Source organism: Rhinoraja longicauda, chromosome 26 (genome assembly GCF_053455715.1).
Source record: "Rhinoraja longicauda isolate Sanriku21f chromosome 26, sRhiLon1.1, whole genome shotgun sequence".
Taxonomy (NCBI): domain Eukaryota; kingdom Metazoa; phylum Chordata; class Chondrichthyes; order Rajiformes; family Arhynchobatidae; genus Rhinoraja; species Rhinoraja longicauda.
This window is the reverse complement of record NC_135978.1, coordinates 12,389,043-12,411,118: the sequence shown is the minus strand read 5'-3', so window position 1 is coordinate 12,411,118 and position 22,076 is coordinate 12,389,043.

Genomic DNA, 22,076 nt, shown 5'->3' with positions numbered 1-22,076 from the left:
TGAGTGTGTGTTGGGACAAATGGTGGGAACCGGATGAGGGGATTTATATGTGTATGTGGGGTTCGAGGTATCGTTGCCCCACGGGCAACAGCATATTTTTCCAGAGACAGTGGCAGGATGACGGTAAGGGGATGAGGTGGGATGTTAGCTCGCGGGCTTGTGGGGTCCCCCTTTCCCCGATCCCGGTAAACGCCACTGAACTCATCACACGACCACGCATGACACCTCCCACAGTTCCACTGGCAGTAGCACAGGAGGGTGAGTGCCCAAAAACCACTAAGGGGAAAATGTAAAAGAGGGCAGCACCTCAATAACCGAGTACATCAAGGGGAATGGAGAGACCGTTACGTGCGGGTGGGCGAGCAGGACCCAGCCGCAAGCTGCTAGGAGGACGTGCCCCCCCCCCCCCTCCGCACCGAGTAGACTGTGTTTTATATTGTCCCCTTTTAAAATTTGTATAAACTAGGTTTTTGTATTCGAATGTGTATCAAGAGTGATTGTGAAGGAATGTAAAAAAAAATGTAAATTTTACTGTTGTATTGTTTTCATGTCCTACATTACAGCTGACACCAGTAGGAGGATGGCGAAGGCATCGGCCCGGGACAAGGTGTAGGTGTATATGTCCGACATGAAAATGTACATAATTGTAATATAGTTTTGCCCGGGACACGGGCAGTAAAGGTCAGCCTAAGAGATGGGGACTGTACGTTCGCAATGAAACACTAGTTTAGTTAAAACCTCAGGGGTCTGGATATGGAGAATCGGGAAAACATTGCTCAACCACATTATTTAATTGATTCGATAAGCTGGGGTTATGCAAATCAACAGGAGGGACTGTAAGATTTGAGAAGTTTTCCCTCATTTGGAAAGCAAAGAGCTGCAGTTTGGACATTTTAAACGGGAGACTGGGGCTGATAGCGGAGAAAGGCTGCGGTCAGATTAACAAAGGATGTCACAATCCGTGGGTCCTAAAATGGCCGCAGGACCTCGTGACCAGCCACAAAAGTAAAAAACCTTACAACCCAGTCTCTACGTTTTCTGCAAAGCCATGGCCAGAACAAAGGATGGGTATTGGCCATGCAGAAACCTACGAAACCAGGTCAGAGTCCAGACACTGGGGCGCTGACATCAGCATACTCACAATGCCCCAAGCCGACCTAAACAGTTCATCTCAGTGAGGGGGCACAATAGCCCATAGAAAACTACCTGGTAGGTGATGGGAAACCAGTTAACACCCATCACCTCACAACGAAATCCCAATTAACACCGTCTGGCCATCCCCGGTATCCCAGAACATAAGCGCAGATCAGAAGAAAACCTCATACATATCTTTTTGAACAAAGAGATTCCAAGATCTGGCGGGAGATAGGACGGGTCAGAAACAGTATAACTGGCCACTACTTTTGGGTGAAAAAGTTAAGTCAACTCGAGAAGAAAACCTGCAAGGAACGCAAGCAGGCAAGACAGAAGGAAGTCAAACGAATGCAGGAGGAAGAAACGACAGGCAAGAAGAACGGATGCAAGAGAGAGGAACAGGCACGCAACTCGAGAAGAAATACTGCAAAACGAACAGCCAGTAACCCCAGTAATAGCCCCATGGTGAGCATGCATTCCAAATCCTACATATCCTGGACATAGTTTAGTGTAGAGGGGAGGGTGGTTGTGAATAAACGTTGGGTGTGTATTAAAATATGTGTTGGTCAAGGTTGCGATGCGTCGTACGTTCCCCATCTTACAGTCGTGTATGTGTCTTGCAGAACTGTGTTTAAGAATTCATAAGTAAAAGGGTATTCGTGTATATGTTTTGTGGAACTGTGTGTTTCAAGAATTCAGCAAAGAAGATATTCGGATATATGTCTCGTGGAACTGTGTGTTTTTAAGTTTTCAGCGAAAAGGGTATTCGGGTATATGTCTTGTGAACTGTGCGTTTTGTGATTAATAAATCAAAGGTATTCATGCATTCGGTATGTGTATTATAGATATGTCTTATAGAACTGTATAAATATTCATGGACAATAGTCCCAAGTGCTGAATAAAAGCCTTTTCATTTAAACCCTGGTTTTGAAATCTGGTCTGGTTGAATTTTTTCTGCACTATAAGAGCTCCTGCATCTAAGCCCAGTGTCTAGAACCGTAAGGGGTGAGTGGGTCGAACCACTCACGGGGAACCAGTGTGCACGGCCTGGTCAAGGGGATCAGAGCAAGGCACGGGGACCTTAGGTTGGGCGAAAGCTCGGCGCAGAAACCCCTTACAAGGCCAGTCATCTCTATTACAGGATAGCTCTTCAGCAGTTCCTCAAACTTAACACAGAAAAGTACAGCACAAGAGTATGATGGCTTCATGGCCAAGTTTGCAGATGATACGTAGATATTGTGGAGGAAACAGGAAGTCTGCAGAAGGAGTTGTCATGTACTTTGGAAGAAGGAATAAAAGCATAGACTATTTTCTAAATGGGGAGAGGATTCATAAATCAGAAGTGCAGAGGAACTCGAGTGTGCTGATGTAGGATTCGCAAAAGGTTATCTTGCATGTTGAGTTGGTAGTAAGGAAGGCAAATGCAATGTTAGCATTCATTTCCAGAGGACTAGAATATTAAAGCAAGGATGCAATGCTGAGGCTTTAGAAGATGCTGGTCAGATCACATTTGGAATATTGTGAGCTGTTCTGATCTCCATATCGGAGGAAGGATGTGCTGGTATTAGAAAGGGTCCAGAGGAGGTTATGAGAATGATTCGGGAGATGATTGGGTTAATATATGAGGAGCGTTTGATGGCTCTGGGCCTGTACTCAGTGAAGTTTAGGATGAGCGGGAATCTCAATGAAACCTACCAAATAATGAAATGCATAGATAGAATAGATGTGGAGAGGATGTGTCCAGTGTTGGGACCAGAGGGCACGGCCACTGAATAAAAGGATGTATCTTTAGAATGGAGATCAGGAACAATCGCTTTAGCTGAAGGATAGTGGATCTGTGGAAATCTGCCACAGACAGCAGCGAAGTCCAAGTCATTGGGTATTTTTAAAGCAGAGAATAATAGGTTCTTGATAAGTAAAGGTGTCAAAGATTACAGGGAGAAGGCAGGAGAATGGGGTTGAGAGGGAATAAATCAGCCATGATTGAATTGTGGAACAGACTCGATGGGCCAAATAGCCCAATTCTGCTCCTACGTCTAATCAACATGAATAATCCCTTCAACCCACAATATCTATGTCCAGCATGATGCCAAGACCAGGTCTAATCTGCTTGCATATAATCATAAACATATCCAAATGCCTTGTAAATGCCATTATCGTATTTGCTCCACCACTACTCCCCAGCAATGCGTTTTAGGCACTCATCATTCTCTGTGTAAAATAAACATGCCCCGCATATCTCCATTAAATTTTGCTTGTCTCACCTTAAATCTATTCCCTCTAATGTTTGATTTTTCCATCCTGGGAAAAGTGTTCTGACTTTCACAATCAATCAATCACAATCATACTTTATTAGCCAAGTATGTTTTGCAACACAAGAGGAATTTCATTCGCCATAGTCATAATAATAAAAAGCAACGGGACACACAAAATACATTTTAACATGAACATCCACCACAGTGACTCCTCCACATTCCTCACTGTGATGGAAGGTGAAAAAAAGTTCAATCTCTTCTTTCTTTGTCCTCCAGTGGTCGGGGGCCTTGAGCCTTCCCTTGACGGGATGATCTTGACTCCCGTAGCTGGCGGCGGGCCTTCCTCATCGGGGCGATCAAGCTCCTGCATCCGGGGGGGATCACAGCTCCCCCACGCCGGATGATCTACCCCGGGTTGGGGCTTGTCAAACGTCATGCGACTTGGAGCTCCCGACTGGTCTCAACCCGAGACTGCGAGCTCCTTGATGTTAAAGTCCGTAAGCCGCGGTTGGAGCATCGATCCCAGGCAAGGAATCGTACACTCAGATGGTAAGTCCACGGCACTGCGTGGGCTCAAAGTCAGTCCCAGGCAAGGCCTCCAGCTCCACGATGTTAGGCCGCAGAGTGGCCGGAGATACGATCCGGAAAACAATTGCATCTCCGGCAAGGTAAGAGATTGAAAAAAAGTTTCCCCCAACCCCCTCCCCCACCCCCCACATAAAACAAACCAGGGAACATTAACACAAACTTTTAAAACTTACCAAAAATAACAAAAAAGTATGAAAAGGACAGTCAGACTGTCGGCGAGGTTGCCATCGCAGCGCCACCCCGGTGGAATTGGTGGATTCAACCCTATCTGTGCCTCTCATAATCTTATATGCTTTTATCAGGTCATCGCAACCTCTAGTGTTCCAGAGAAAACAATCCTAGTCTATGCAACCTCTCCCTGTAGCTTTTGCCTCCTAATGCAGGCATTGTTCTGACAATCCCCCTCTACATCCCTTTAAAGCTTCCACATCCTTCCTGTAATGGGGTGACTACACGCAATATTTCACGCGTGGCTTAACCCAAGTCCTAGAAAGCTGCATCATGATTTCCTGACTCTTAAACTCAATGTCCCTACCAATGAAGATGAACATTCCATATACCTTTTTTGCAACTCTATCTACTTGAGTGTGTTCTGACAGAACTATGTTTAGCTGTTTCATCAATGAACTGCCTTCAATGGTTCAATCAGAAGTAAAGATATTTACCGATGATTGTGAAATCTTTAGCACCATTCAGAACTCCTCAGATATTGTAGCAGTCCATATCCAAAAACTGGCAAGCCTGAACAATATCCAGACCTGGGCTGATAGGTGGCAAGTAACATTTATGCCACACAAGTGTCAGACAAAGAAAATATCCAGCAAGAAAAATCCAATTTTCATCCTCTGACAATCAAAAGCATTACCATCACTGAATTCCCTCATTATTAATGTTCAAGGTTTTCATTAACCACTTATTCTGAATGAGTACAGCTTCAAAAACACTCAAGATGCTCTAAAGCATATCAAATAGCAGCCTGCTTGATGCATCCCACCTACAACCATTCACTTACTGCACTACCGATGCATAGTTGTAGCAGTTTGTACCATCCAAAGGGTACACTGAATTAACTCACAGACTCCTTAGAAATCATCTATCAAACAGACAGCCTCAATGTAAGAAAATAACTGCAGATGCTAGTAAGGCGCAGGCAGGTACCAGCAGAAACATACAACCTCTGCTAACTCAAAGAACAAAAGGCAGCAAAAGTATGGGAACACTACCATGTGTTGCCCTGAAAGCCACACACCATCCTTGCTTATAAATATATCATTGGGCCAAAATTCTGTAATTCGTTTCCTATCAACACTAAGAAAACCCAAACCTCAACGACTGCAATGGTTCAAGAAGGCAGTTCAGCACCATCTTCTCAAGGGCAATTAGGGATCGACAATTCAATGCTGGCTCAGCCTGCAAAGCTCACATTCATTGATTGAATAAACAAAACCACAAGCAAGCTGAATGGACAGCGAGTGACAGCTTTTACGATTCATGAAGAGCACCAAGTTTACCTGGGGAACCAGCACAGTGCAACTTTTGGACAATCTCTAACCCTGGTTTCTACTCAAGGAGAAACAGACAAAGACCCCTGGCCTTAAGGAGAGAACATTAATAATATCTATAATGCTCCCATTACAGAAACCAGACATCAGCTAATTTAATGAATTCCACATAATATAGGAAAATAGCTGAGTACTGGGTACAGTAAAAGCTATGGGACCAGCCACAACACAAGCTAAGCCATTCATGTTCAAACAAAAGTATGTACCTAATAAAGTGAAAAATTAATGAGCTATATTCAATGAAACAAAAGCAGACAAATCCAATCTGGCTAACAACAAAGGATAAATTGAATAGGGGTTTGGCTCCAGGAGCTGATTGGGTTACTGCTATTCCTGTAACAATGTCAGCATTGTCAGTTTAATTATTTACATCTGTAACTGCTGAAATCCCAAACTGCTTCTCAAACACAAACATAAGCAATGTTTTCTAAATCCTGCAATTTGTTATGACATTGTCTCAGCTACGAGAACAGCATTTTGATACTTGAAATAAGTCAGGAAACCTTGACTCAGGTTTTCCTCCACAGATTACAGAGACAACATTGAATAAGAGACAGTGGACTGCATGTTGACGTGGTTGCTGGTAATCTTCAAGATGGGGCAATTTTTTATGGCTCAGAATGCATGGAGCTTAGAACAAGAGTATCTCACAAATTTATCAACCCAAAACAGGAATCTGTAGAAAATCTTGGAATTTCTTGGCTAAAATATACCTGGCAAAATAAAACAAATTGGAGGAAAAAAGGTTTTGTCCTTTAAAGAAACTTTATGGGAAGGTACTTGGCACACCTCTAAGGTATTTCTTCTTGTACTCTTTCTCAGTACATTTACTTTTCCCTCTACTTTTTTTTACATAGGTGAAAGTACCAAAGGCAGATGACGGAGAGAGAAACTGAATACATTTGCACCCAGAAATGTACAAAAATTATTTTGTACATGACTTAAAGGGATAATATTCAGCAGAACATTAGACATGGAATCCATTGTGCAACTAGCGCAGGCACTTCAATGCCCTTCTTATCCAGAATGAAAAGACATTTCCTAACATCATTCCCAAAACATTTGATATCCATTTCTTGTTTTAACATAGATTAGGACCTTTGGAAGTAACACTGCATCAGAGAGATTACGGAGACATACAGTTCTGAGTGGTGACATTGATTTTTATGGGGACCAGGTGTCATTTCAGGCAATGCGATTGGCTTTCCACAAGGACAGGCAGTCAGTAACTCAATTCACCTCACCATAAATTCAGCATCCAAATGCCAGGTCATTAATAGCTCTCCTTCATGATCAATGCTAGATTTTTTAATATATAGTTATTGCAAAGGAGAGTAATTTGCCAGACCTATTCAGTGGCCTGGGGGATGAATCATGGAGGACAAAGGCAACCTTCATTGGCTGGTGTATCATTTCTGTGCGATTCCTAAACACAGTTGCTATAATAATAGCATTGTGGGCACCAGATTTCCTCGATGATTCTTTAAAATATGGATTTAGTGTCTTCTTCTATCTGGATGTTCTCTGCTGTATACTCCAAGCAGGTGCACACACTTCATTGTGTGCTGCACTCTGCACAATCTCCTGATGCATGTGCAGTAGCATATACTAAAATGAGATCTGGTGGCTGAAGAGCTGCAAAGAGTGGACAAGAAGTCTAAAGAAGTGACAGCAGAGGGGTAAATCCCAAATAATATGTATTGTGGAGCGAGGTTACCAATGCAACGGGATAACCCCCTTGTACAGAAAGGATACCATTAATCACTTACAGGGTTAGTACTCCATTCCAGCTGACTGAGGACAAAACAAGCATGAGGGGCCATGATACCAGATGACCTGGTGCCTACATGAAGGCAGCCATCAATGTGCTGAACCCATCTATCAAGTAACATATTGGAAGATCGGGTTGAATTAAATAGAGCTCAGAGTGCTGCAATATTTTATCAAACTGAAGTCTAAACCTGATCCAGCTGACTTACTCTGAAGCACAGATGTCAGTCCCAATTTTCTTTATTCCTCTTGGAGGTTGTCCTCTGTACAGTCAGAGCAGAACTTTGCTCACAATAAGAACATCAATTTGCTGCATGGTTTGTTTTGTATGAAGCAGTAGCCACATGGCAAAGACAAGATATTTAATTGTATCAGGTGTGCAATGCATGCATGCATTGAGTCTCTGAATAGCTTTCACTTGTACTTATATTGTCACTTGCTCCAGTTGATGGAGTGTGAGGGGATTGAAGCCAAACCCTCGCAAACACGTGCTCATCTCCAGATTCTATTGGACCTCCCAAGAAAGCATGGATGTGAACTTCCTCACCACCTCAACATTTGCATTTAGTGACAGTGTGTTCAATATCTCGTTTCATCTGCAAGAATCTTGTTATGAAAATATTCCAATACGAGTTCTCCAGTGAAGTAGATATGTTTAATAACAGGTAATATTGAGTCATTGAGGGAGATCAATAATCTGGCTGAGTGGTGCCAGAACAACAATATTGCTCTCAATGTTAGCAAGCTCAAAGAATTGATTGTTGTCCTTAGGAAAGGAAAGCCAAGGGTCCATTAACCTGTCATGATCAGCATGATGGTGGTGGAGAAAGCTAACAGCTTCAAGTTCCTGGGCATGCACATTTATGGCGGTTCCATTACAGGAAGGATGTGAAGGCTTTGGAGAGGTTGCAGAGAATGACCTGGATTGGGTTATTGGCGACAGGGAGAGGTTGGATTGTTTTGTCTGGAATGGCAGACATTGTGGGGAGACCCAATAGAAGTATATAAAATTATGAGAGCCATAGATAGGGTAGACAGTCAGAATCTTTTTCCCAGATGGAAAAATCAAAATACTAGAGGGCATAACTTTAGGGTGAGATGGGCAAAGCTTAAATGAGATGTGTAGGGTCATTTTCTTTGCTCACACGAATCCATGCATGCAAACGCACACACAGTGGTCATTGCCTGGTACACACTGCTGGGGGTGTTGGTTGTGGCAGGTACAATCGTGGCAATTAAGAAATTTTGAATAGACATATGGATTTGCAGGGAATGAATGGATCCGGTGTAGGCAGATAAGAGTTGGTTGTGATATCATGTTCGAAACTGACATTGTGCCAAAGGACCTGCTCGAGTGCTCCTGCTGTATTGTTCTCTGTCCTGGGTTCAGTACATTGATGTAATTACAAAGAAAGCTCATCAATGCCTCTTCTTCCTCAGAAGTTTAAGACTATTCGGCAACATGCTGAATCTCCTCTGAAACTTCTACGGGTAAATCAGTGGAGAGCCTACTGACTGGTTGCATCACAGCCTGGTTTGATAACCTGAATGCCCAAGAATGAAGAAAGCTGCAGAACATGGTGGACATTGTCTAGTCCATCACAATTATTTGCCTCCCCACCATCAAAGGATCTATTTGGCTTGCACTATAACCATCTGGTTACTTCCTATAACTGACACATATACATAAAACAATAATATAGCAGATTATTTGTTGTGTTATTGCGAACTGTCTATAACAGCTACAGCTAATAAGAATGTCATTGTTTCCTTCCTGGTGAATATAAAAATTAAAGTATCATATCAGATCAGTACTTTACAGTCGGGCCCTGTCTTGAAGGATGGTAGTGGACAATTAAACAGCTAACAGGGGAAAGAGGACGATTAATCTCAACAAGAGTGTTTAAATGTTATATTCACCAGGAAGGAAACAAAGACATTCTTATTAGCTGCAGCTGTTATAGACAGTCTGCAATAAAACAACATTAGTTATATCACTGCCAGTTGCAAACTGCATAATTTGAATGTCATCCTAATTTACAACGTTGCTAGGTTAGTTCCTCGTTCATTGATATACGGTGCTGCTAACAGCATGTTCATCTACTCTCTTCATTACGTATTACTGATTCCCCTGGTTTTATTACATTTAAGAAGTGAATGATATGCAGGCTATGAGATTATAATGGAGTACATTTCTGCTGTTACCACACCTCATGGACATCTGCCTTTGACCTGCCAGATCTGTTCTGTGTCTATCCATTTAGTGCAATCATAATGTCATGTTAGACAGTTTACGGTGCAAAGTATGGTGTGTTATTCTTGGTTTTGCGGTGATGGACAAATCAATCTGCAGTAGAAAGATTAGAGAGGACAAGTAGATTTATTCCTTGTGCTAGTTCTCCTGTTACAAACCCGTTAATAACTATGGGCTTCAGATATCAGCCATCTCAGTCAGTGGACGTGCTATCAAGTTATTAGTGGTGGACATAGAAGTCCCACCCCCAGAATACTTTTTGTACCTTTGTTATTTTCAGTACTTCTTCCAAGTGTTAGAAACAGAAACACAGAAAAATAGGTGCAGGAGTAGGCCATTCGGCCCTTCGAGCCAGCACCACCATTCAATATGATCATGGCTGATCATCTATAATCAGTACAGCATTCCTGTTTTTTTCCCCATATCCTTGGATTCCTTTAGCCCCGACAGCTAAATCTAACTCTCGGTTGCTGAGATCTTGATACTGTTTGACCTGATGGCATTTGACTTCATCGGTCTAATAAAATCAATATTGAGGACTATTCAGGCAATTCTTCCCCACCAATACCTCTCGTCTTGCTACTGTCTAGTATATCATCTGCTTGGTACGATTCTGTAATGCTGGTAAACAAATCTGTGGACACCATTTCTAACTTACACACCAGTCTCACAATTTTCATAAGGATATCTTTTCTACTTCCTACTAAGATTCCAAATATGCTGACAGATGGGTCAACTGGTTTTCAACATTTTCTGGTTTAATGTAATGGTTATGATACAACCGAGGTCTGCTCGATCACTTCAGAGGGCAGTTGATAGTCTTCTTCATTGCTGTTGATCTGGAGTTACATAATTGGTAGAGGTGGCAGGTTTAATCACCAAGAGATGACAGTTATCCAGACTTATGAAGCAATAGTTTTGTAGTCACTATTACTTGATTATTTTTAACTGAATTTAAATTCCACAGCAGTCATGGTTGGAAATAATGTGTCTCTTGTCGAGATTTACTTGTTCAGGACAACTTTACAGATAATTGGCATTTTGCAGATTTTAACAACTTGTTTAGAGATCTGACATTGTACGAGAGTAGCTACAAAATGAGACAGAGTTAAGTTGAGAGAAAATTGCATATGGACCTGTAAAGCTGTAGAGCTATTCAAAGCCTGGTTAGAATGTTAGATAACTAACAGCATGAGTGCATGCAGTGAAAGATGAGTCAAAGGATTAAAGGGGAAAGTCTTACCAAGATTTCTCATATGTTGCAATATGGTGAATGACAACAGGTATAGCTGAGACAGAAATTCTCTGAATACAGAAGTAGCTATATGCAAATGAATAGTAAATCATTCTGCAGTGTTGCACATTCTGTGAGGAACTTTTAGCTTTTAATTTGATTTTCATTTATTATGATCAGCATGAATGTGACAGAAATCTATGTTGCAAGATTGATTAATGCAAGGCGATTTCCTGTATTTACACCGAAGGTGCGGCTGAGGTATATATTGTAATGGTTTTAACAAGGAACAGGAAAGAGGCAAGGCTTTCCACACAGTGTTCACAATGTGACTCTGTTTTTAACTTAAAATGGATTATGACTGCAGGAGGGATACAAACATCTGTTGCCTTGTAACACTAAGAGACCTGTAGGTCCTTAAATAGTTTGAGATGTGAAGTCAGTGCTACTAATGGTGTTAATGGTAACCATCATCAATTTAATGCGAGGACAAGAAATTAAAATCCTGGAATTGGAAAGGAAGTATACCAGTAAACAGGAACATATAATATATTTATTTGCGGTGAATTGACCCTGAATAATAATAAGTAAATATCAGACCCGAAATATCAGACCTGGGGGAGGGGGGAAGGGGGAGGGGGAAGGGGGATGGAGAGGGTGCTGCACCAATGCAGGAGAGCTTTGGGCCCAACGAGTCCACTTGGTCTAGTATGTACTATATTTAGCATTTATTGGTATCACTTTGAAAATTCTATCATGTGCCCAAATGTTCTTACATTGTTTATCTGGAACTTCGCTGAAGTCTGTCTATTGAGAAAATCACCTGAAGAAAAATGCTATATTGACACTAAACTTTTACCCATTTAAACAAACTACCTAATTGTAGTTTCGTATTGCAAAGAGAGATACCAGCACAAGTTTATAATTCTATATGCCCATCTTTCCCCATGTCATGCAACAGGGCGTCACGGTGGCGCAGCGGTTCTCGATGTGGGCTCCTGTGCATCGGCCAATACAAGTGTAGACTTGGCGACAGCTTTGCTGAACACTTGCGCTCGGTCCACCGAGGCCTACTGGATCTCTCAGTTGCCAACTATTTTAACTCCCCTTCCCATTCCTAAACCTACCTTTCTATCCTGGGTCTCCTTCTTTGCCAGAATGAGACCACAAGCAAACTGGAGGAACAGCACCTTATATTTCACTTGGACAACTTACATCCCAATGGTATGAACATTGAATTCTCCAAATTTAGGTAACTTCAACAACCTCCCCGCCCCCCTCCACACGCATAATGTTCTCCTCCCACTCCCTCCCCACTAAAAATCCGACAAGCGTTACAGTTCGCAACCATGTATTTCGCTTGGGCTCAAACCCACTTCCATCCAAAAATCTGCCTATCAGGGACCCCCTCCCCCCCCCACCCATGGACATCTGTTGCCAGCCATGATTTGTCCATCACTCTCTCCTAGATTCTTGCCCCATTCCCTCCTGCAATCAGTCTGAAGAAGGACCCTGACCTGAAACATCTCTATCCATTCACTCCAGAGATGCTGCCTGACCCGCTGTTACTCCAGCATTTTGTGTCTACCTTTAGTTTATCTATCTATTTAGTTCTTTTAATATTTTGAAAACGTAACATCAAATTCTTGCGAGTTAAAATATTATTCGAATAACTCAATGCCACATTCCCTTCAAAGGCAATATACACTTCCTATGTTGCAGTCCCCGAAACTCTTCACAATACAAGTGTAATCCAACCTGGAATTTGGATGATTGTTGACCAACTACCCCTTCTTGAGATATTAATGGCAGAAATTCACCAGTCTTCATATTAATGATCCAGTTAACCTTCTAATCAATGGTGATGACTCCCTAGGATAAAACATGTGTGGCTCAAATATTATTTGCCACTTATCAGTCCAACCCAGTAAGCCCTTCCAGCAAAGCTATGTATAATACTACCAAACTTTATATACATTTGTGCTTTGTTCATGGGATTTTATTTCCCTCGAGTAATTTACAGTGGCCAGTCTCTATCTCATTACACAGATGATTACTTTCAAACATTATATTGAACTTGATCATGTTATAAGAAATCTGATATTTTAGCCTTTTGTTTCACTGTATACATGTAAAGTTGTGTCCATCGCATTCATCATTTGCTTATTTTCAGTTACTATAACACTGTCATCCTCTAAGCAACATTGTTGTTGCTCCACTGTCCTGAAAATGTACAAATTGTGCTGATTTTGACATTCCTTCCAATTGTCTTTGCATGTCCCATTTGCACATTTTATCTTTTTTTAAATCTCTTCTAATTCACAGTATCTTTGCAGTGTTGCTTTTTTATTTGCTTTTTGTTTCATATATTACCCCTAACATCTTGCAGCTCCCATTTATTTTGGTAAGCGGAGCTCTTAAATTGGTTCTCTACCACATTAAATTATTTTAATTTAAGTATCCGTCTGATTATACAAAATCAGCCTTACACAATTTTGGAACCCTAATAACAGGTGGCACATCCCCCTTTCAAACATTATAATCAAAGTCAATTGTATTATAATTGCTATTGGTTAAAATGTTCACACAAACACAGACTTAACTATTCTGACTCATTCCTAATTAGAATAAGGCTCTCATCTGTTGGCTTTCGTATACACTGTTGCAGAAAACAAAACCGAACACATTCAAGAAATTAATCATCATTAAAATACAAATTCACCTATTTAACCCAAATAGGAATTTAGAAGGATGAGGGGGGATCTTATTGAAACATATAAGATAATTAGGGGATTGGACACATTAGAGGCAGATAACATGTTCCCAATGTTGGGGGAGTCCAGAACAAGGGGCCACAGTTTGAGAATAAGGGGTAGGCCATTTAGAACGGAGATGAGGAAGAACTTTTTCAGTCAGAGGGTGGTGAAGGTGTGGAATTCTCTGCCTCAGAAGGCAGTGGAGGCCAGTTCGTTGGATGCTTTCAAGAGAGAGCTGGATAGAGCTCTTAAGGATAGCGGAGTGAGGGGGTATGGGGAGAAGGCAGGAACGGGGTACTGATTGAGAGTGATCAGCCATGATCGCATTGAATGGCGGTGCTGGCTCGAAGGGCTGAATGGCCTACTCCTGCACCTATTGTCTATTGTCTAAATCAATCTGTCCTTAGTGCATGCATTTAGAATTCTAATATTTATTGATTATAACATTTCATGGCTACTAACAGAAGGCCTATACATAACTTCCATTATTTTCTATTTCTTTACTATTCTTCTCATTATCTCATATTTCACTATTTCATAAAAAAGGAATTTCTTTAGTCAGAGGGTGGTGAATCTGTGGAATTCATTGTACCAGGCGGTTGTAATGGCCAAGTCAATGGATATTTTTAAGGCAGAAATTGAAAAAAATCTTCATTAGCACAAAGATTATTTATTTTTGTTAATACATTAGAGGTGCTTTAATGATTTTCTCAAATCTTTCTTACTTCCATCCGAATTTACATTCTGTTAGTTTTACTTACAGAGCATGAAGCACACTTTCTGGTGATATGTTTAAATCATTCCCTTTATTTCAGAATTATTATTAAGATTATTTTTCTTCCCTAGTTTAAAGTCTTGTTCAAGATGATGACCGATCTTTTCATCCTTTCAGGTAGGACTAGTTCCAGCCCAGTTTAGGTAGTAACCATCCCAGCAATACAGTTCCTTCTTGTCATTGTGTTAGTATTCTTTACAGAAGAACAGCTTCTTCCTTACAGCCATCAGGCTATTAAACACTACAACCTCAGATAAGCTCTGAACTACAATAGACTATTATTATTATTGCACTACTATTTGTTGTTTATTGAGTATGTGTGTATGTGTATATGAATATATGTGTACTTTTGAGTATGTGTGTGTGTATATATACTGTACAAACTGAACTTTTTCTTTCTCTTTATCATATTGTTTACAGTGTACAATGTTTACATATTCTGTTGTGTTGCAGCAAGTGAGAATTTCATTGTTCTATCTGAGACATGACAATAAAACACTCTTGACTCTCTCTTGTATTCCTTGAAAGGTACCTTTCTTTCCAATACTGTCCCTTGCATACACGTCTTCAGCCCCCTAATACTGTTCTCGTTGGCACATAGATAGTCATAATCAATTTAGGTCACATATCTCATTTGCACTTCATAGTCTCCTGGCAAGATGTTATTTATTTCAATACGATTTTAGACGCCTTTCATTCTTACACTATTAATGCTGATTAATCGGCTGTTTTGTCCCAGTTGGCCATGTCGAACAGGGGATGGGTTCAAATTAAATTTAAATAGCATCCTGATATCCACTAAGAAAATTGGAGACTTGGATGACACCAAACCCGTTTTAAGATCAATAAGCCTTATATATTGTCGTAATGCCAAACATCTGCAAAATTACTTAGCAAAGGCAAGTCAGAATTAACGCATTTACGCGATTACATAGAATGTTTATTGTCATTTGAAAATCCTTTGTAAATGGATTCTTGGAAATAGTAGCCTTGTGTCCTGTTCGTGCAACAAAGTCCTTATGATTTGCTGTGCAATTAATAAAAGTCTACACACCGCACAAACATAGCACTTGAACGCTGCGGGACATAAAAGTTGGGATTTGTTCAACTTTGTTGGCTTAAACGAAATCTAGTGGCGCGCCAGTTTTGGAACGGAGCCGTCAGAATTTCCCACACACACAAAATAATTCACAGAGTGGCGCTATTTCCCGCTTCCTGTTACGTTAAAACCATTGCAAGTCGATCACTGCATAGTTCTGTATGATAAAGTACTGTATGTATTGCATCTGCAGTCAGAACGAGTTTTGTGAGGCTCGTTTCAAAGTTCACCCGTATCCACACGTATCAGTTGCGAATAACGACATTTCGGCAGAGGTGAAACGGTGCAATGGCTTTTAGGAACAGATTTGGACGTTTGCAACCAATAAATGTCTGTTCCCCAAAAAATCATCAATGGCCATCGAGGTTTTGCGGTATCGTTTGAGACGAAGACTCCCTGTGTAAAGTATTAAGCAGCAACCAGATTTTTTTCTTCCACAGCCATCTTTTTATTGTTTTAAGTTGTTTTGCCGTATTACTTTTTTTTTTACATGAATAACCCCGTACTAAATTTGTCTGCCAATTTGCCTTCAATAGATTAATATACGGTTGAATTCAAATTATTCAATAGATTACCTAAAAGAGCCTGTTCTTTTCCTACATCTGTCACTCTTTTGCCTTGCGTTTTGAAGTAGACTGATTTGCAAAGAAACAACACTTAAGCGCTGTTCCATGCAATATTTTTGAGCGAGGCATGATCAGGGATTGCACTCGAAATCTGAATAGATTTCTCTCTATCGTTTGGAAATAAATGCTCATCTTTTACACGAAGTTCCGATGAAAGATGCACATAACACCATAAATTTAGTTTCTTTTGTCAATGTTGGGATTGTTTCCTTCTTTCTAGCCTCATAAAACTATTATTTGGGCCAAGGTCGTCCCTTTTATTATGAAACGATGTTTTCGCCAACATGACTGGTACCGAGGAGGGGAGGGGGTTGTTCGGGATATATGGGTTGGTTTGTAGCCTAATTTCTGAGTGAGCATAAGTAGTTCTCACTTTCGGGGAAGTGTGGTCCATCTCTGGCCAGACCAATATTACGGCTGCTGGGTCTTCACAATTTGTTCATTTCTCCACTGATTAAATGTTTTTATGAAACGGTTTTAAATGTAATGGGGTGAAAATATGAATATGGAGGTTGCATGGTGATGGCGATGCAAGTCTTTGCCTTCTATATATTGATTGTGATCTCTGGGGAACAATACTTTTGAATATTCACTAACTTTGAAATGTTCCTCTGGAAGACGACATGGAATTGACGGGCCGAATGCCCTCTTGTAATTTTCCTGAGATGAAGTTAAGATTACACGTTTTAGCAATAATCAAACTCTGATGTTGGGAATGGGTATTTTATTAAATAAGTCGTACAGATGACACATTTGGGAAATGTGTACAAGTGATAGATTGGTCTCGTGTACTCATTTCTCATTAAAGTAGTCTTGTGCGTGAGAGAATTGAACAGAAACATACTGAACAAGAGTATGCGCAGATTGCTTCGAGTTGTGCACAATACGCGGGTGAGGAATAGTGAGAACTTCATGCCTTCTATTTTACGCCTAGATTTTTGGCAAGATATTCATGTTTTGCCAGTGAATGAATTACTGGTTGTAAACGATTGTGGATTCTCTATCTTTGGATTGGAACAATCACGGAAAACTGATACAAAGACTCAATTTATACCCATGGTTTTTTTCCCAAAAAAAACATACGTGAGAAGGGCATAGACCCAGTAGCCTTTACATTTGCACGCATATGAAATGAAATTAATCTTTAAAAACATTAAACAGTGTCTGTTTTTCTAAGGGTTGCTTAAAACTATAAAATCAGATTGCTGTTTAAATTGACTTTTTCCAGACAGATTCTTCGGTCATAAATTTCTCTCCAACTGTTCCTTAATGCCGTAGATGTTTGGCAAGAAGACGCGCGCGTACGCTGAAACAGTCAGAGGGAAGCATACCCACATTAACACTGATAAGTTGAATATATAACATAAACAAATACACTATCAGAAGAGAGAAAAGGTCGGGTAGACTTGATGAACACTAGACGAGAATGGTGTCACAGTCAGAAATGTATAAAGAAGCAAGTGACACGCACATGTTAAGAATGGAAATTAAATTTTAAAAGAGTTCAGAAATTATCCAAAATTCCATTAAGCTGATGCAAGAAGGTTTGTTGTTATTCCTTAATAATCTGGTGTAAACATAAGACAGATCTCCATCGTAATATACTTTGTATCAGACAGTAAATTATTTGACATCGTGCACTCACCTCCTTGCACAGACGATTTGATGAGACTCAGAAGCAGGTATCCCTGGACGAGCCACAGAGCCATCTTGTCGGGCACTCCAAAAATACTAACGCTCTCCAAGTCCAAGCGCTTTTATTCACTTGACCCTAATTGCCACTTGTAAGAGACGGATGTGGACAATACGTAATTAGTGAGGGTCCCGACTCCGTCCAAGTAGCCAGTTGACTTTTCTCCCCTGTGCTTTTTTTTTCTAGCCATTCCTGCCAACATTGCAGAGCTCTTGCCAGAATCTCGGCAATTGCATCTGTTTTCGTTGCCAGGTCTTTTGCGTGCGTTCTGAAACTATTGCAGAAGAAAAGGACAGCAAGTCAGCCAGATACGGCAGTTCGAAAAGCGCAGTATGGGCACAATATGGGAAAAGAGACATACTAATTTGTAGCATGTGTATTAATTCACTTTTCCTCTGTGCGTCTACAGAAAACTCCGTAAACAGACAGTGGTCAGGCATGCTTTCTGAAGAAAAATATCAGTCACCATTTTAACAAAACATGCATTTCTGGGGGAACATGATATCAACTTACTCAGACAGACAATTATATGGATGTTACTTGCAACAATAACAAACTACAACGAGGAAAATACTTTGATTATAAATATAATGAAACAGTTCTATTGGAACAATTTAATATAGACAAAACATATGCGGATGCACTAAAAGTGAAAGAATCGCATATAAGGTGTAAAGTAAAACTGTAAAATAAGGATATCGGAAATGTACAATAACTGGACACCACCACCACAAACATACACACACACCGAACAGATACACGTATACAAACTACCCAAATCACACTTTAATTGCACTTGCCTCAGCAGAAAGACATTTAACTTATAATTCATTACGCCCTTTTTATAATCTGAAATATATCCAGGTCAAAACATTTTTGCACATGAGGATGGATGGATATATTATTAAATCCGTATGTAGGTGCTTGTGTATACATATATATATATATATATACATATATATAAATGAATAAGAATAAGGGGTAGGCCATTTAGAACGGAGATGAGGAAAAACTTTTTCGGTCAGAGAGTTGTAAATCTGTGGAATTCACTGCCTCAGAAGGCAGTGGAGGCCAAGTCTCTGAATGCATTCAAGAGAGAGCTAGAGCTCTTAAGGATTGCGGAGTCAGGGGTGTGGAGAGAAGGCAGGAACGGGGTACTGATTGAGAATGATCAGCCATGATCACATTGAATGGCTCGAAGGGCCGAATGGCCTACACCTGCACCCAGTGTCTATTGTCTATAATATAAATTATAAATTAGACGAACCCAATCTCAACTGACTCTAAACATATTTATTTAAATTGAACGAGGCACATCGACAAATATTAAGATACAAAGATGAAGTGAACATAAAAACAAATTTCACATCATTACATTTAAGAAAAAACACAGTAAGAAACATGAATATTTTTCTGGTGAAATATGCATGGCAACAGAAAATGCCGACATTTCCTGCATGACGTCAGCGAAACAGCCCCAGGACAGCGCAGTTTGCAGACGTTTGACTAGTTCTGCTGGTAATGTCAAATATGTCCTTTTCAATTTGGCAGGGTTTTACTCACTTTGTTGGCTGATACTTTATCATACGCCTGGCTCTTAGCCTAGTGAGGCATTTTATTATTCATTTTAAGTGGAATGAATTAGTTTGTTTACCTTCCTTAATCAGTCTGGGGCCATCTGGGTTCAGAATGGGTGGACCAGCTTTCTATGTTACTCGTGTTGCAGATTTTCTCGAACCTGTTTTCTGATATAACATAACAGAAATTTCTTTCGCACAGAAAATTACCTCACTAAATAAACTGGTGACAAGAATTCTAAGTTTCCCGTCACTGTCAAGTGAGAATTTGCGGGTCGCGGGCTTTGCGCAATATCTGGTTGATTGTATCTTTCCCTCAAAAAAAGTCACAACTTAATGAATTGTGCGATGACGTGCGAATTGCGAACCATCAAAAAAATAAATATAGCTAACACTGGGTTGATATTAATGAATGAAATGGATACGTATTACTTTGAGGGATTTATACGTCCCATTCGCTGCAAGAATTTTAATGTGGTCTTGACCGGGAGCATGTTCTGCCAAAAGTGGGCACGTAAAACAGAGGGATATCATTCTTTAGTAGTTTCAGCATTCAGCTTGAGGAGCAAAAAATAAAACAGACCACGCTCTTAACTTAAAATATCTGTATTAAATTTAAATAGTCCTGTACAATCTTAAAAATTCTGCACTGAAGGAAGCCTGGTTTCTGGGCTGGTGCTGGCTAATTCAATTGAACTTTTATTTAGATTTATTGTCTTTGTCCCCATACCTTTTAATATTTCTTTGAGATAATAATAATAATAATATATTTATTTTATATAGCGCCTTAACACATGCACAAAGCGCTTTACAAATACAATTAACATAGAAACAAACAGACAAACAGACAAACTATCCTGATAATTTACATATTTTTTTCTTGGCCCATCTGAAAAATATTTAATTCTCTAAAAAAAACTCTTGTTGGGGGTGGGAGTATACATCCTGACCCACCCTTTATGCTCTAGGATTCTTTCTGAATGTATGGCCTTACATATCATGCACTCCAGATATTCTTTTTCACTATTTACTCTTTCAGTTCCCTTCAAAATAAATTGAATGTTCCCGTTAGACCTTTCTTGACCCATTTTATGCTAGTTCTTCATTTAAAATGTCTCACTAATACTTTTTGTGCAAACATTCAAATTAATTTACATTTAAAGTTGTTATATATTTTTTCTAATTTTTGTGTAAAAATAATCTTGTAGTCATGACCTTACAGCTGTTTCCAATAACTGTCTCATTTGTTTGCTTTTAAATTATTATTTCCCCACAGACTCATTCATGTTTTCCACCAGCAATCCTTATTTTAAAGACTTATCCCTCTGCTACCCCTTTACACAAGATTTATAAAGAAATATTTATATATTCCCCACAAAATTCATTATTGTTTCACGTCCAGCTATGTTCAAATACATTCAATTTTCTTAACCTAGCAGTCTTTTCTTTATTGTAATGCCTTATTCCGAGGCTTAAGCAAAGTCTGACCTAATCATATTCATCCTTGGAACTCTGACCTTTCATGCAATCCCAGAACTCCTGTTCAGAAAATGTTTAGACTCATTGTTGGCTCCCCTCAGAGGACTGTTGTTTCACCTGCCAACATTTCTATTTTATCTGGGAGTGATCTTTTTTGTCTCTTATCAGCTTTTCAGTCCAGAGATATTTCTTTTTGATTTTTTGGTTTGGAATATATATACATTCCTGCCAGCAATAATATTGTTCTTGATGCAGGAAATAGACTTTATAATTTTGAAACTATGAAAAACTCGCAGATGTACAATGATCATCAATTTTCCTGCATTTAGACTTTCCCTGTTTAAGTTGGAGAACCCTTTGGAAATTCACTCCCATGGTCGTTGATCTGAAAATGAAAATTAATATATAACAAACTGTATTATCTATTGGTAGCAAATTAAGCATAGATTGATTATTATTGATTCTTTGCACTTGTTTTACATACACTATATATTACATCATCAAATTAGAAATCTATGGCTTTGTTAGAAGATGTTAAAAATACCTCTAAGATTTTCCTATCACCATAAAGGTGGCATGAGATTCAAAGTGCCATACTTCAGATTCTTTGTTCAATCTAAGCATAGCTAACTGCTGAGCTATACCTGTCATCACTTAACTGGCAAATATGTGGCAGATTGTTGGGATGGTACTTGGCTAGATTGGTTATGTCCTGTATTGTGATTAACTCGCATATCTGGGCAGTTTTCCATGTTGTCAGGAGGGTGCCAGTATTGTAGCTGCCTTGGAAGCTTTTATCTTAAGTCAATGGATAACATCTGATCTGTTGTTATGGGATTACTTAGGATATTAGCACAGCTGCACTCGGCCATCAGTAAGCAGCAGGATGCCCACCCCAACGGTGCCTTCATTGTTGCAGGGATTTCAATCAGGTCGACCTATGAGCCTCGCTCCACAAATTCCATCAGCATGTGCAGTGCCCTACCAGGGGCTCAAACACACTGGATAAGGTGTACACCAATGTAAAGGACGCCTACAGAGCTCTCCCCTGCCCACCCCTGGGACAATCCAATCACCTCTCACTGTTTCTACTGCCCGCATACAAACCCCTCATCCGCAAGACCAAACCCACAATAAAGACGGTCAAAATATGGCCCGAGGATGCCACCCTACAACTCCAGGACTGCTTTGATCACACCGACTGGGACCTGTTTGCACAACAGGCCACCTATGGTTCAGAGATAGAGGTAGACTTGGAGGAATACGCATCCACT